Here is a 13,497-nt window from a genome sequence, read left to right on the forward strand (position 1 = left end):
ATTTTCTTCTCCAAACATCTCATTTACGTTGTTATAACATTACAGTACAAATCATACTTAATTTTATAAAACCCCTCCCATTCTTCTGTTAGATGATGTCCCCTCCCCCTCCGATCTGTCAGCAAATGACCTTGGTCAATGACGTGTGTTCACATCTCCATGTGCTTATCACTCTTAATGTTCCCTTGTGCTTATGATATTCCCTTATGCTTATGATATTCCCTTCTGCTTTCCTGTTGATCATAAGACAATGACTCTCTACTGATGCATGTTTAAGGGTGCTATTTCCTGCAGAGATGTCTAGGTTTAAATTGTTCTTCTATCTAATTGCTTTTGGCACCTTGCATGTTTTCATTGAAAAAACTAGGTCTGTCGAGGACAAAGCAGAGATTATTTTTTGTTCCTTCTAAATAAAGAGAAAGAGTCTAACAATAGGCAATACATAGCGAAAGAAAAGAGAGAGAGAAAGAGAGAGAGAGAGAGAGAGAGAGAGAATGAGAGAGAGAGAGCAAGAAAGAGAGAGAGAAAGAGAGACACCTGCACTTCCCTTTTTTTTCGCTCCAGCAAATAGAAACAGAGCCATGTGCATACTGCGCCACACACACACACACACACACACACACACACACACACACACACACACACACACACACACACACACACACACACACACACCTCTCAGAGTGACTTCCATGTGAGGATGAAACAGCCCATGCTGTTTGAGTGATAATGCTGTGCTCCTCTAGCCATGTGTTGAGAGCCCCTCAACCCTCTGCTCTGAGACAAAGCTCCCAGCATCAGTATCAACGTTTAATGGAGCCACACGAAAGCTGCATGACAGCCAGCTCCCACCGGGACCGTAACAGGGAGGATAGTAGGGTGGCGGAGAGGCTAGCGTAAACGTGAGAAGCCTCTCTCAGGTGATGATGATGACTACACTCAGCTTTTCATCTCAGTCCTCTCTGAGAGTGGCTGTAGATGGATGACCTGGCTTTTGGAGGACAGAAAGTCTGTGTTGGCACCCTATTCCCTATTTAGTGCACTACTTTTGTCGTTGCAAGATTTATGTCTTCTAGATAACCTGGTGAGAGCTACATTTTGTCCCTTTCTAAAACAATCACAATGCCATTTGTAATAAAGGGAGATGTAATGTCATCTAGAAAAACGTTGATGTCACATAGGAGTGCAGCTAAACACATTTGCTTTGACAGCTTTGATAAGGGGCCTCGCTAATACGCTGTTTAGAGCCTCAACAAGCCACCGAAGGAAGACAAATTCAATTTGTACAATCTGACAGGTAGCAATGGGCTAGAGTGATCGCTGTGACTCCAATGGGTTTTCTCCCTGACACACAAACATCACCTTTTGGCTTTCGCCACTGAAGTGGCACACTGCGTTTTCCAAAAGTGACCGTTTAGACTCATGTTCAGAAGGCTTAAATCCATCTTCAAAAAACATGGCTTTTCTATCATAATATGAAACAGGTAAGGACACTATAGGGAATGTTCCAGATGTATGGTTTTCTAGGAATATGTTTATTATACTTTAGCTATGAAATTAAAGACCTAACACTCTTAAATTGGGCTGCTGGTTAAAAACTAGGTTAACCTGGATTATCATATTCACTTATCAGCACAGTTCATTGTCAGCCTAGTGGGTACTCCTGCAATGATGGAGAATGGGTTATACATGTACAGTGGTTCCTCAATTAAAAGTTTAGAGCTTATGCCGCGACTGTTTGTGGTAGATTGTGGCAGATTTTGGTAAATTGCGTAATTCTGTCATTGCACAACACTATCACAAAGGGGAGTTAGAACGCTGATCTATCTGTAGTCTAAACTGGGGCACAAATTGACTATCTTTTCGTAAATTAATGGAGATGTGAATGTTTCAGTACGAGAGTCTCTCTTCTCTGGCACTAGAGTCCTGCATCAGGCAAAAAACATGTTTGCTGGCGGGTGGTCCCGGAGTTGAGGGAGAACTTGTCTAAATACAATTGCGCAATTACACTTGACATGTGTACTGACGATTTTTGAAAAATAGGCACGGTGGGCTTTTGGTTTCTCTCCCACTAAAAACAGAAATAAATAATTACAAACAGGCTTTATTTACCACAGTGTGAAAGAGTGATAGCCCCTCTATATAAAGTGAGTTTCTGAAACACGGAGTTCTTCTTTGCTGATGTGAAGAAGAAACTGAATGAAAGAGAGTCCAGTGAGGATAGGGAGGGGAAAAAGGTTTCCATATTTTCAAGACCTGAGCTACTTCATACAGTGGGGGAAAAAAGTATTTAGTCAGCCACCAATTGTGCAAGTTCTCCCACTTAAAAAGATGAGAGAGGCCTGTAATTTTCATCATAGGTACACGTCAACTATGACAGACAAATTGAGGAAAAAAAATCCAGAAAATCACATTGTAGGATTTTTTATGAATTTATTTGCAAATTATGGTGGAAAATAAGTATTTGGTCACCTACAAACAAGCAAGATTTCTGGCTCTCACAGACCTGTAACTTCTTATTTAAGAGGCCCTCTGTCCTCCACTCGTTACCTGTATTAATGGCACCTGTTTGAACTTGTTATCAGTATAAAAGACACCTGTCCACAACCTCAAACAGTCACACTCCAAACTCCACTATGGCCAAGACCAAAGAGCTGTCAAAGGACACCAGAAACAAAATTGTAGACCTGTACCAGGCTGGGAAGACTGAATCTGCAATAGGTAAGCAGCTTGGTTTGAAGAAATCAACTGTGGGAGCAATTATTAGGAAATGGAAGACATACAAGACCACTGATAATCTCCCTCGATCTGGGGCTCCACGCGCAAGATCTCCACCCGTGGGGTCAAAATGATCACAAGAGCGGTGAGCAAAAATCCCAGAACCACACGGGGGGACCTAGTGAATGACCTGCAGAGAGCTGGGACCAAAGTAACAAAAGCCTACCATCAGTAACACACTACGCCGCCAGGGACTCAAATCCTGCAGTGCCAGACGTGTCTCCCTGCTTAAGCCAGTACATGTCAAGGCCCGTCTGAAGTTTGCTAGAGTGCATTTGGATGATCCAGAAGAGGATTGGGAGAATGTCATATGGTCAGATGAAACCAAAATAGAACTTTTGGTAAAAACTCAACACGTCGTGTTTGGAGGACAAAGAATGCTGAGTTGCATCCAAAAGAACACCATACCTACTGTGAAGCATGGGGGTGGAAACATCATGCTTTGGGGCTGTTTTTCTGCAAAGGGACCAGGACGACTGATCCGTGTAAAGGAAAGAATGAATGGGGCCATGTATCGTGAGATTTTGAGTGGAAACCTCCTTCCATCAGCAAGGGCATTGAAGATGAAACTTGGCTGGGTCTTTCAGCATGACAATGATCCCAAACACACCGCCCTGGCAACTAAGGAGTGGCTTCGTAAGAAGCATTTCAAGGTCCTGGAGTGGCCTAGCCAGTCTCCAGATCTCAACCCCATAGAAAATCTTTGGAGGGAGTTGAAAGTCTGTGTTGCCCAGCGACAGCCCCAAAACATCACTGCTCTAGAGGAGATCTGCATGGAGGAATGGGCCAAAATACCAGCAACAGTGTGTGAAAACCTTGTGAAGACTTACAGAAAACGTTTGACCTGTGTCATTGTAAACAAAGGGTATATAACAAAGTATTGAGAAACTTTGGTTATTGACCAAATACTTATTTTCCACCATAATTTGCAAATAAATTCCTAAAAAATCCTACAATGTGATTTTCTGGATTTTTTCCCCCGCATTTTGTCTGTCATAGTTGACGTGTACCTATGATGAAAATTACAGGCCTCTCTCATCTTTTTAAAAGGGAGAACTTGCACAATTGGTGGCTGACTAAATACTTTTTTCCCCCTTTGTAACTTTGGTCCCAGCTCTCTGCAGGTCATTCACTAGGTCCCCCCGTGTGGTTCTGGGATTTTTGCTCACCGTTCTTGTGATCATTTTGACCCCACGTGGTGAGATCTTGCGTGGAGCCCCAGATCGAGGGAGATTATCAGTGGTCTTGTATGTCTTCCATTTCCTAATAATTGCTCCCACAGTTGATTTCTTCAAACCAAGCTGCTTACCTATTGCAGATTCAGTCTTCCCAGCCTGGTGCAGGTCTACAATTATGTTTCTGGTGTCCTTTGACAGCTCTTTGGTCTTGGCCATAGTGGAGTTTGGAGTGTGACTGTTTGAGGTTGTGGACAGGTGTCTTTTATACTGATAACAAGTTCAAACAGGTGCCATTAATACAGGTAACGAGTGGAGGACAGAGGAGCCTCTTAAAGAAGAAGTTACAGTTGACGTGTACCTATGATGAAAATGACAGGCCTCTCTCATCTTTTTAAGTGGGAAAACTTGCACAATTAGTGGCTGACTAAATACTTTTTTTCCCCACTGTACTTCTGACAGCCACATTTCTAACACCACCCATAACTTTTGGACTTTACATTCCCAGAAGGCATGGGTTATTATAACCTAATGAAAAATGAACCTGGTAATCGAATTTCATTTACTGCAGGCCTAAGACCTGTGGGTTTAACATTCTGAATGAATGATTATATTGAAGATAGAAGCCTCCTCTTATTGAGTTCCGAGAGCCGATCCGTTACCCAACAAAATATTATCTATTTATTTAGCCTAATTGTGTTTATGACTACAGACAGTGGGCTAATATTCCTCTTTTCCTGCATTAATTAATTTGTCTGCATGTCTATTCAACATTTGGCTAAAAATAAACCATGCCATGAATTAAGAACATATATATATTTATTTTTTCACCATGCAATGCGGCACATTGATAACTCAAATTGCTTTAAAGAACCTTCTAATATTAGACAACAAATAAATATACTTAAACAATAACTTCAAAAACAGTCCATTCATCACTGGATTTCTTCAAATTGCTGTGCAGGAAAAGGATCTCATCCACTGTGCCTGGTCTCAGGCTCGCAGCTGGCTTCTCTCTGAAACCACACATCCATCTGAAGGTGATGCTTTATCCTTGGGAACCACACAATTACCAGGTGGACAGTATGCCTCTTGAAGCGATAGAGGAAATCAACAAGATCCACAAGTATTCTTTCACAATAGCTGGCCTTATGTTATCTGCAGTTTTGAGCCGCACTGTCCCACTCAGTGGTGGATAACATCCACTCTTCGTTTATGTAATGGGCTGTAAGGCACAAGTATCCTATTTTTCAAAAATCGTCAGTCCACATGTCAAGTGTAATTGCGCCATTGTATTTACTCAAGTTGTGGTCCTCTGTAGCTCAGCTGGTAGAGCATGGCGCTTGTAACGCCAAAGTAGTGGGTTCGATCCCCGGGACCACCCATACACAAAAAATGTATGCACGCATGACTGTAAGTCGCTTTGGATAAAAGCGTCTGCTAAATGGCATATTATTATTCTTGTTCAACTCCTGGACCACCCGCCAGCTGATTTTTTTTTGCCTGATGCAGGACTCTAGTGTGATAGGAGAGAGGCTGACTGAAACATTCACACCTCCATTAATTTACAAAAGTATGGTCTAATAGCTCGGCTAGGTGTGAAAAATCCCCCAATTTGTGCCACAGTTTAGACTACCGATAGATGCTGCGGTCAGTCAGAGTTGAGTCCCATTGTAAAGTGTAGCCTAATGGCCAAAAAAGGGCAAACTTGCAATGTATTCGAAGCTTAAGTAGTCTAAAGTTTTACATTTCTAACTCAATATCACAGGCCAGATATGCTCTGACGAAAACTGCATCAACCCCTACAAATATATTAATTTATTATAATCCACATAATCATTCAAACGAAATTAGCTGTAGTGAGAGGAAAGACTGCATGCTAAAGACAATCAGAAAGAATGTGTCTTTAACCGTGCATTATAATATAACTTATTTTGAACGAAAGCCAGGAATGAGTGAGTCACTCAGCCCTATGCTGTTCCTGCTTCTGTTGCCTATTTGAGTGTTTGTTTAATATCCTACTGATTCTATGATCACCAAGCCTCATGCAACCACAAAATGTTGGATAAAGCAATTTCACAAATCCGGCTGTTTTTAAACATTGCTATGCTGTATTAAAGGCTTTACACTTTGTTTTTCATTAGAACAAACTCTCTGGTATTACTTATACTTTATTTAGTATTGTTTACACTGTTCCAAATTGACAGATACATTATTTTGTAATCTAACAGCACCTGTTTGTCATGCAGCAGTATCTCTTGTGCTTTTGACAAGGATTTTACATGAGGCCTAATTCACATGATATGCCTAAAATACTGATACCACTAGGCTAATAAATAATCACATTTTTCCTTCGATTATTTAATGAACCTATATCATGTTATTTGAAGTTATCCCTTTGGAGCACATGCAAAAGCGATTTGGAGTTGTTAAACAGGAGTGACAAAATGTATTACAATTGAATTTAAATTGACTGAATGATGAGGATGAAGAAGAGAGTGATTGAATTTAGAACAATAGTGTAAGAATTGCTCTTCCTCTATCCCGCGGGCACACAAAAAAAAAGACACTTTTTTTGTTTCTACTTCATCCGAAGAAGCTGTAACTGGACCGTAGCTTATTACTTACTAAAACTGTTGTTACACTGTAAGGCTTTTATTCTAAGATGAACGAAAATGGTCTGTTATATTCCATTATATTCTTAAAATATATGTGTTGACTGAATATATGCAAGTGATGTTAACAAGTTAAATTAACAAGTTGATGGCGAAGCCGTAAAGCCTCAGCTGCTAATCACAAAAAAAAAAGGTTTCACGTATTTTCAATACCTGAGCTATTTAATGTAGGTGTTTTATTTATTACATTTACTTGTGGAATGTTACCGAATAGATAAAAACAATATAAATAATAATCTGGTGGCATTGGTAGAGAGTCAGGCGGAGAATGGAGTGAAAGTGCACTGTACTGTAAATACGCAACAACGCTGTGGACAAGGTGTAAATAGTTTAGCAGCCTTTCCAATAAATTGGAATACAAAAAATGCCATCCAACCTTGATGGGCTATCAGCAGGACAATAGACTCTTGCCGAGTTTAGGGACTTTAAATGTATTAATGTCTGTTTGCAAGGCATGTCACTTCACCCATCTCTTCGCATAGCCCACCACGTGCACTGTTTTCTAACCACATCTGGATGGATCCATGACGAATTACTATGGGAATAAATATCACTGAATGACAGAAATATCTGAATAAAGTAGGCTAATGCAATTGAAGCCAACATATTGTTGCTTACTGAAACTTACAAAGTCACCCAAAGTCATCCAATTGTTATGATAGGATTTGAAGCAATAGCCTACCCACGTGTGGTCAACTATTTCAGGACCTTTTTGCGCAGCTTTGAGACAAGCATGGGGACTGGTCTTGATAAATCAATCAGATTTGTATTTTTACTGAATCTCCATTTGGGTATTGGTTAGCCTACAATTAGGGTGTGGAAATGTTAGGATTATTTTGCTCTTCACTCCTAGGCCTACTCCCGACCAGTCACGTTGTACAGCGCCATATTTTCCTAACGGAAACCCTGAGGCTTACATAGGCTACTGTAAAATGCATTTTTGTTTTTCTTGGAACAGAAACACCATAATATTAATCAATTTAATTAAGCTACATTTCTAACAGTATAAACAGCACAACAAATACAATAATAATTTACAAACAAATTATAATCAATCCTATATAGTTCTAACAAAAAAAGTTTATAGTACAGCCAATATTAAAAACAGTCAAATGCGTTCGTGAATTCAATCGCTTTAGCCGAAATGTTGCGGTTTATTCATTGTTTAATTATTCAAGGCTCCCTTTGTTATTTTGTTTTATAACTGAAATGCTTGACTGTATTTAAAGACATGGATGACTTGTATACTGTTTGATGACATGCACAAATGAACAATGATGGATTGATATGCTGTATATTGAACTAAGCCTTTATGCCAATAAGTAAGTTACGCTAAAACAGCTACAGTAAACAAGACTCTTAGGCCTACAGCCCATGACATTTCAATAACATAGCTTCTCAAAGATGCCCTCTTGTGGTCGAACTAGCATTAATGGCAACAATGGCTGACAGTAAAATACTATGAAGTCATGCACTTCAACATGCCATACCATTCCGCAGCACCCCGCAAGCTGTGCTGCTGTATGACGCAACTTTTAAAGGAAGAATCACTGCATGCTTGCTATTATACCAATTTGCAACTGGAAAACAGAGCATCTGGAAAACAGAGTAATCATTTGTAGTTGTGATACAGTATTAGTGTTACTGTGAGATTGGTATTCAATAAATACGTTGTTTCATCTAACATGTCCAAGCAGGAGACTATGGTTAGAATTAATAGGGAAATACCTTTTAGGGTGATCTGGGATCATACGAAGAAGGAATAGGCTAACTGTACATTTCCTTGCATTTGTTAATATTTTGTTTGTTCATTTACTGTGTAACCGGTATAAATCAATCTATTAACAACTAAACATATCACACCCACAGGCGTGAAATACTGTCCTGTTTTTCATGCCCATATACGTGCACCCCATCATAAATATTTTTGTATAAGTCACCCCAGGCCATTAGAAAGGTGTAAGGAGCCCCACTGGTTAATTTCTAGTTTAGGCTGTGTTTCTGTCTCTCTGTTTATCTGTCTCCTCTGTGTCTCTGTGTCTGTGTCTCTATATCTCTGTATCTCTGTTTGTCTCTGTCTGTGTCTCTGTCTCTTTGTGTCTGTCTCTGTGTGTCTGTCTCTCCTCTCTCCTGTGTGTCTCTGTATCTCTGTCTCTCCCCTCCTCTGTGTCTCTCTGTGTATCTCTGTCTCTCCCCTCCTCTGTGTCTCTCTGTGTATCTCTGTCTCTCCCCTCCTCTGTGTCTCACTGTATCTCTGTCTCTCCCCTCCTCTGTGTCTCTGTCTCTGTGTCTTTCCTCTCCTCTGTGTCTCTCTGTGCGTCTGTCTCTCCCCTCCTCTGTGTCTCTCAGAAACGGACGCAGTGATTTATTCTTCTACTGTTGGCTCTGTCTGTCCTGCTGTCTTCAGCAGAATCGCTGCACGCTGGCTTTTATCTGAACACACCTCTCCTCTCGCAGCGCAACACACGCACACACACACACACACACACACACACACACACACACACACACACACACACACACACACACACACACACACACACACACACACACACACACACACACACACACACACACACACACACACACACACACACACACACCTCCTCTCCAGCACAGCACAGGCTAGCAGTACAATAATGCATTCAGGAAATGATGAAAAGATGTTAGATGTTGGTCCGCCCCACCCCCCTGGGTAGCTGTGATTGATCATAGATCTGTTCCTACTGGTTAGTGTCCTCTGACTTTTTCATCATCACAGAACCTGCCATCTCTCTACCTGCTTTCTCCATCCCCTGCCAGTTTCCAAAGAGGTTCTTCGGCTGTCCCCATAGGAAACCCTTTTTGGTTCCAGCTAGAACTCTTTTGGGTTCATTGTAGAACTCTCTGTGGAAAGGGTTCTACATGGAACCCAAAATAGTTCTACCTGGAACTGAAAAGGTTTTACCTGGAACCAAAAAGGGTTCTACTATGGGGACAGCCGAAGAACCCTTTTAGGTTCTAGATAGCACCTTCTTTTCTAAGAGTGTAGTGCGGTCCTAGTTTGTGTGTGTGTGTGTGTGTGTGTGTGTGTGTGCGTGTGTGTGTGTGTGCTCGTGTGTGTGTGCGAGCGCGTGTGCGCATATGTGTGCTTGCCTGCATGTGTGTGTAACCAAAATCAAAGCAGTGGTTCTAGCCAACACATGATTAAGAGGCGACTGTTCAGCTCTCATGTGAGCCATCACTATCAGTGGCAGGCAGCACAGTCCCCTCCTTGTCCCCATCCAGGGACAGTAAGGGACCCACCCTGCAGCAGGTTAGGACTGGGTTCAGATTACTGGTGTTGTTGGGGGAAATGGATTAGAGATATAAAAAGCAGAAAGCTCTGTAAATGACCACAGGCCCCAGTCAGACTATGGTTGCGTCTCATTACATCTTTTTCCTTTTATAGTGCTCTACTTTATGGTCAAAATTAGTGCACTATAAAGGGAATATGGGTGCATCCCATAGCACAGCACCAAAACAGAATGCAATATGGCGTGAAATAATGGCGCCGGAGGGGATGGCTGCTGTTTTACGGGCTCCTAAACAACTGTGCTATTTTGTTTGGGACACGAATCCAGATGCTTATAAGAAATACCGATATGCCCTCAGACGAACCATCAAACAGGCAAAGCGTCAATACAGGACTGAGATTAAATCTTACTACACCGGCTCTGATGCTCGTCGGATGTGGCAGGGCTTGCAAACTATTACGGACTACAAAGAGAAACCCAGCCGCCAGCTGCCCAGTGACGCGAGCCTACCAGACGAGCTAAATGACTTTTATGCTTGCTTCGAGGAAAGCAACACTGAAGCATGCATGAGAGCACCAGCTGTTCCGGATGACTTTGTGATCACACTCTCTGTAGCCGATGTGAGCAAGACCTTTAAAAAGGTCAACATTCGCAAGGCCGCGGGGCAAGACGGATTACCAGGGCGTGTACTCAGAGAATGCGCGGACCAACTGGCAAGTGTCTTCACTGACATTTTCAACCTCTCCTTGACGGAGTCTGAATTACCTACATCTTTCAAGCAGACCACCATAGTCCCTGTGCCCAGGAATGCGAAGGTAACCTGCCTAAATGACTGCCGCCCCGTAGCACTCACGTCGGTAGCAATGAAGTGCTTTGAAAGGCTGGTCGTGGCTCACATCAACACCATCATCCCGGAAACCCTAGACCCACTCCAATTCGCATACCGCCCTAACAGATCCACAGATGACGCAATCTCAATCGCACTCCACGCTGCCCTTTCCCACCTGGACAAAAGCAACACCTATGTGAGAATGCTGTTCATTGACTACAGCTCAGCGTTCAACACCATAGTGCCCACAAAGCTCATCACTAAGCTAAGGACCCTGGGACTAAACACCTCCCCCTGCAACTGGATCCTGGACTTCCTGGTGGTAAGTAGGCAACAACACATATGCCACGATCCTCAACACTGGGGCCCCTCAGGGGTGCATGCTTAGTGTTCTTCTGTACTCCAACACCATTATTAAGTTTGCTGATGACACAACAGTGGTAGGCCTGATCACCGACAACGATGAGACAGTCTATAGGGAGGAGGTCAGAGACCTGGCAGTGTGGTGCCAGGACAACAACCTCTCCCTCAATGTGAGCAAGACAAAGGATATGATTGTGGACAACAGGAAAAGGAGGGCCGAACTGTCCCCCATTAACATCGACGGGGCTGTAGTGGAGCAGGCAGAGAGTTTCAAGTTCCTTGGTGTCCACATCACCAACAAACTATCATGGTCCAAATACACCAAGACAGTCATGAAGAGGGCACAACAACGTATTTTCCCCCTCAGGAGACTGAAAAGATTTGGCATGGGTCCCCAGATACTCAAAAGGTTCTACAGCTGCACCATCGAGAGCATCCTTACCGGTTGCATCACCACCTAATATGGCAACTGCTCGGCATCCGACCATAAGGCGCTACAGAGGGTAGTGCGTATGGCCCAATAAATCACTGGGGCCAAGCTTCCTGCCATCCAGGACCTATATACTAGGCGGTGTCAGAGGAAGGCACAACACATTTTCAAAGACTCCAGTCACCCAAGTCATAGACTGTTCTCTCTGCTACTGCATGGCAAGCGGTAACGGAGCGCCAAGTCTAGGTCCAAAAGGCTCCTTAACAGCTTCTACCCCCAAGCCATAAGACTGCTGAACAATTAATCAAATGGCCACCTGGACTATTTACATTGACCCCCCTGTTGTCTGAATAAAATGACAATAAAAAAAAAAGAAAACGTGATGTAAAACTAAAAACAATAAACTTCTAAATAATTTTCTCATGCTTGACCATTGTTTACAATTCATTATGTATTCCACCTTGAATATAACAGGTGCAAACTTTCCCACCAGTTCAAACTCAAACTGATGTAAACCTGGCTATTAGTCAAGATAATGGACTTCCCGATACCATTAGCACCTTTTTATGTAGCCTCACCATCTGTAGACATCATCCTATGTACAATAGTAATGAGTGGAATTTAACTGGTGTTAGCATACATTACCAGTCAAAAGTTTGGACACACCTACTCATTCAAGGGTTTTTCTTTATTTTTCACTATTTTCTACATTGTAGAATAATAGTGAAGACTTCAAACTACGAAATAACACATATGGAATCATGTAGTAACCAAAAAAGTGTTAAACAAATCAAAATATATTTTAGATTTTAGATTCTTCAAAGTAGCCACCCTTTGCCTTGATGACATCTTTGCACACTCTTGGTATTCTCTCAACCAGCTTCACCTGGAATGCTTTCCCAACAGTCTTGAAGGATTCCCACATATGCTGAGCACTTGTTGGCTGCATTTCCTTCACTCTGTCGTCCGACTCATCCCAAACCATCTCAATTGCATTGAGGTCAGCGTATTGTGGAGGCCAGGTCATCTGATGCAGCACTCCATCACTCTCCTTCTTGGTAAAATAGCCCTTACACAGCCTGGAGGTGTGTTGGGTCATTGTCCTGTTGAAAAACAAATGATAGTCCCACTAAGCCCAAACCAGATGGGATGGCGTATTGCTGCATAATGCTGTGGTAGCCATGCTGGTTAAGTGTGCCTTGAATTCTAAATAAATCACAGACAGTGTCACCAGCAAAGCACCCCCACACCCCCACACCTCCTCCTCCATGCTTTACGGTGGGAACCACACATGCAGAGATCATCCGTTCACCCACACTACGTCTCACAAAGACACGGCGGTTGGAACCAAAAATCTCCAATTTGGACTCCAGACCAATGGACACATTTCCACCAGTCTAATGTCCATTCCTCGTGTTTCTTGGCCCAAGCAGGTCTCTTCTTATTATTGGTGTCCTTTAGTAGTGGTTTCTTTGCAGCAATTCAACCATGAAGGCCTGATTCATACAGTCCCCCCTGAACAGTTGATGTTGAGATGTGTCTGTGACTTGAACTCTGTGAAGCATTTATTTGGGCTGCAATTTCTGAGGCTGGTAACTCTAATGAACTTATTATCTTTAGCAGAGGTAACTCTGGGACTTCCATTCCTGTGGCGGTCCTCATGAGAGCCAGTTTCATCATAGCGCTTGATGGTTTTTGCGACTGCACTTGAAGAAAGTTCTTCAAATGTTCCATATTGACTGACCTTCATGTCTTAAAGTAATGATGGACTGTCGTTTCTCTTTGCTTAATTGAGCTGTTCTTGCCATAATATGGACTTGGTCTTTTACCAAATAGTGTTATATAGTGTTTGACCCTATGGGCCCTTGTCAAAAGTAGTGCACTATGTAGAGAATAGGGTGCCATTTGAGATGCATGCTTGGATATGGTTGAAATAACAGTGTTATGGAGACTCAGTGCTACTATAAAAGAT

At 42.3% G+C, this 13,497-nt stretch overlaps 1 protein-coding gene across 2 annotated transcripts in view; it reads left to right on the forward strand.

The window, feature by feature from the left end:
* The window catches only part of LOC121586520 (KH domain-containing, RNA-binding, signal transduction-associated protein 3-like), a 165,999-nt gene that overhangs the window by 88,892 nt on the left and 63,610 nt on the right, over positions 1-13,497 (forward strand). The gene's annotated exons all lie outside the window — the stretch shown is intronic.

This window comes from Coregonus clupeaformis, chromosome 17 (assembly GCF_020615455.1).
Source record: "Coregonus clupeaformis isolate EN_2021a chromosome 17, ASM2061545v1, whole genome shotgun sequence".
In the NCBI taxonomy this organism is placed as follows: domain Eukaryota; kingdom Metazoa; phylum Chordata; class Actinopteri; order Salmoniformes; family Salmonidae; genus Coregonus; species Coregonus clupeaformis.